The 3,197-nt window shown below is 31.7% G+C and overlaps 1 pseudogene; it reads left to right on the top strand.

Moving 5' to 3' along the window:
• The first annotated feature begins 378 nt into the window (after positions 1 to 378).
• Positions 379 to 1,522, top strand: LOC145043195 (bZIP transcription factor 44 pseudogene; annotated as a pseudogene).
• Positions 1,523 to 3,197: the final 1,675 nt, after the last annotated feature.

The following is a 3,197-nucleotide window of genomic DNA, read 5'->3' as shown; positions in this document are numbered from 1 at the left end:
CCATCTTAATTGTCAAAGAGTTATATTATATTATTATATTATTGTTTTTATTCTAACAAGAACGTAGGCCAAAAATTTCTACCACTCGACTTTGGCTCAATTCGTTAGCATTTGATAATTTAATTTAAACTTTGTAAAACTGACCCCTTGTTACACCAATAACTAAGTAGATGATATGTTATTATTTTTTTGTTAAAAAGATTATATAATATAAGGTTATTAAAAAAATGGTTAGAAATGAAGTTTAAAACATGCGATGGAGATGGAGCACTGCATTGATTTCATTAGCTTACCTGTAAAATTGTTTGTTTTTGCAACTCCAGCTGTTACTTGTTTTCTTGTGGAAATTTCTCTCCACCCTACGTCCCCAATCACACTTCCCTACCCTCCCATGGTATATTCCAAACGCTTTTTCATTATTTTAACCCAACACCCACCACCATTTTCATCTATATAATCATCCCTCTTCCTTCCTTAAAAAATCTCTTCCTTCCATCTCTCTTTCCCCTGGTGTTTCTTGATTCAAACATCTCTTGTCTTCTTTTTTTCACGTTCAACATCGAATCTATAGATGTTAGAGATTGATGTCTCCTGTTCTTAGTGAAATTCTCAGGTCCGGCTTTACTATCAACTCCTCCCTCCGTCGCCGGACCCATCTCGTTCAATCTTTGTCCGTCGTCTTCCTCTACTGGTTCTACGTTTTTTCATGAACAACCCTTCAACCCTCCGCCTACATTAATACAGCTTCATATATACATATCTATATCTACATCTATCTGGCAAAACAAATAAACCGTATTCATATTACTCAAGTTTTTATTTTTTGGTTATTTTTCGTATGGCTTCTTCAAGTGGGAACTCGTCTCAGATCCAAAACTCAGGATCCGATGAGGATTTACTTGACCAAAGGAAGAGGAAGAGAATGCAATCAAACCGTGAATCTGCACGAAGATCGAGAATAAGGAAACAGAAACATGTTGATGATCTCACCGATCAAATCAACCAGATCAAGAAAGATAACGCCCAGATCCTCACCACCATTAACGTCACCACACAACAGTTTGTTCATGTGGAAGCCGACAACTCTGTGTTGAGAGCTCAGATGGGTGAGCTCAGTCAGCGGCTGGATTACCTTAACGAAATCATTAATCTCATGAACAACAACTATACAAACACTAATTGCACGAATGGTGGAAGTACAACTGGGCTGTTTGAGTTTGAAAATCACGATGATTTCATGAACAATCCATGGAGCTTGATGTACCTTAACCAACAGCCAATCATGGCTGCTGAGATGTTACGGTACTAGTCGTTAATGCATGCGGTACAATGTACTACTAGGGTTAGGTTTGATGGTGCTTTATTGGGTTGTACTTTTAGGTTTGATTGGTGGTGGTTGAGTTGGCACTTTTTAATATTAAAATCAAGGCTTGTATCTAGTGGAGAGTGGAGACGGAAGAAAAGGAATATATTGGCTTTCTCCTTTTTATATATTAAATAGTTTATGTTTTTTAAGTAACAATATTTTATTCTATATTAATATTATTATATATGTTGAAGCAATGATAAATACGTAGTTGTATTTTTCCAAGAATAAAATTTGGCCACTGATGTTATGTCAAACTTTTCCCAGATTAGAAAAATACAAGTGGATTGCGTGAATGAATTGCACCGGTAGTTTTTTGTTTTAAATAATTCATTTGAGGTCAAGAAATCATCATTGATTAAGCAGTTCATGGTTGAAAGTATTCTTATTAAGTTATTATATATGAGACTTTTCTTTTTGTCTTAATGAAAATGTATAGAGTCATATAGAGATCAATAATTGAAACTTCCGATGGGACACCATAATCTCCTATAAATATAAAATACAATTGTAGCACACTACAATTTGAATCGAAATGTAATAATGACAAACTTTATTTATTCGATAATAATATCTTGTCTCCGGCAAAAAACAAGTTAATTAACAAAAATTATTTATATTCGATGTTTAGACAAGATCGTCATAGAAATACACACAATAGAATATTAGTTTAGACTAAATGTAATGGTCACCACTAACCCACAAAAAAAAATGTGTTACTTTTAGATCACATGAGTTTCACCACCAACCCACTATACTTAGGAAATAATTACAATTAATAATATTAATTTTTTTAAAAAGCATTAAATTAAATAAAAAAAACATTATTATAAACTTAAGTAATCATTTTACTAATTAAAAGATCAAATAAACATCTTATTAATTTTTAAATTTAAATAAACATAATTAATTATATATAGTTAAGTATTTAACATAATTAAAATAAAAGTTAAACATATAATAGGATTAAATGACAGAATCTCTGAGACAAAATATATAAGTTGAATTAAATCATATAAATGTCCACCCGGTTGTCTTTTTCATCCGATTTTTGTAAAATGGGTCTATCCCTTTCTTCTTCTTCTTTTTCTAATTCGGTGGATTAAAATGGAAAATCAACGGAATTAATGGTAAAAAAAGCATCAACCAATCACTTCTTCCGTCCTCTCTCGTCTCTGTGAAGATGCAAAGCCCAACCCACCGGGGTGGGAGCGTTGTTCACTTGTGGATCCACGTAAGCATTTCATGCTTGGAATTCCCTCCACTCCGGTTAGCATTAGCGTTAGGGAATATAAAATTGCTAGATGTAGGCTCGCAAGCGGTCGTTACACTTCTAGAAAATCAGTCTTTAATGACTTAAATTTGCTACAAATAAAATGACATTTAATGTCACACATTTTTAATAACATATATTCCGTATTTTTTACATCATTTTAGTAGTTTTTTAGTGACATATTTTATATACCATTATGAAATTAATAGATCTAATGAAACTTAAGAGTTTATCTTACTAATATTAAAGTTTATTAATGACATAAAAAAAATTAAAATACCACTAACAACTTTATATGTTGTGTTATATATATTGTTATATATCACTAAATTTTACCTTATGATTTGAATGATTGGTTTTTGTGCAACTAAAAAATTTAATTGATGTTTCTTATTCCTCTATCCTTAATGAATTAACGTTTATTGTTAAAAAGTATATATGAAATTTGATATTTTCCCATATCTCTTATACCCGTTTCCTCTTACTTCATATGTATTAGAGAGCAGAGACCAATTAGCTTTTTACCCCAATCTCATCACTCTGTTTTCTCTCTCATAC

Source organism: Lactuca saligna, chromosome 4, assembly GCF_052625555.1.
Source record: "Lactuca saligna cultivar CGN05327 chromosome 4, ASM5262555v1, whole genome shotgun sequence".
NCBI classification, from domain to species: domain Eukaryota; kingdom Viridiplantae; phylum Streptophyta; class Magnoliopsida; order Asterales; family Asteraceae; genus Lactuca; species Lactuca saligna.
The sequence above is the reverse complement of the archived record's forward strand: the minus strand, read 5'-3'. Positions and strand labels throughout refer to the sequence as shown.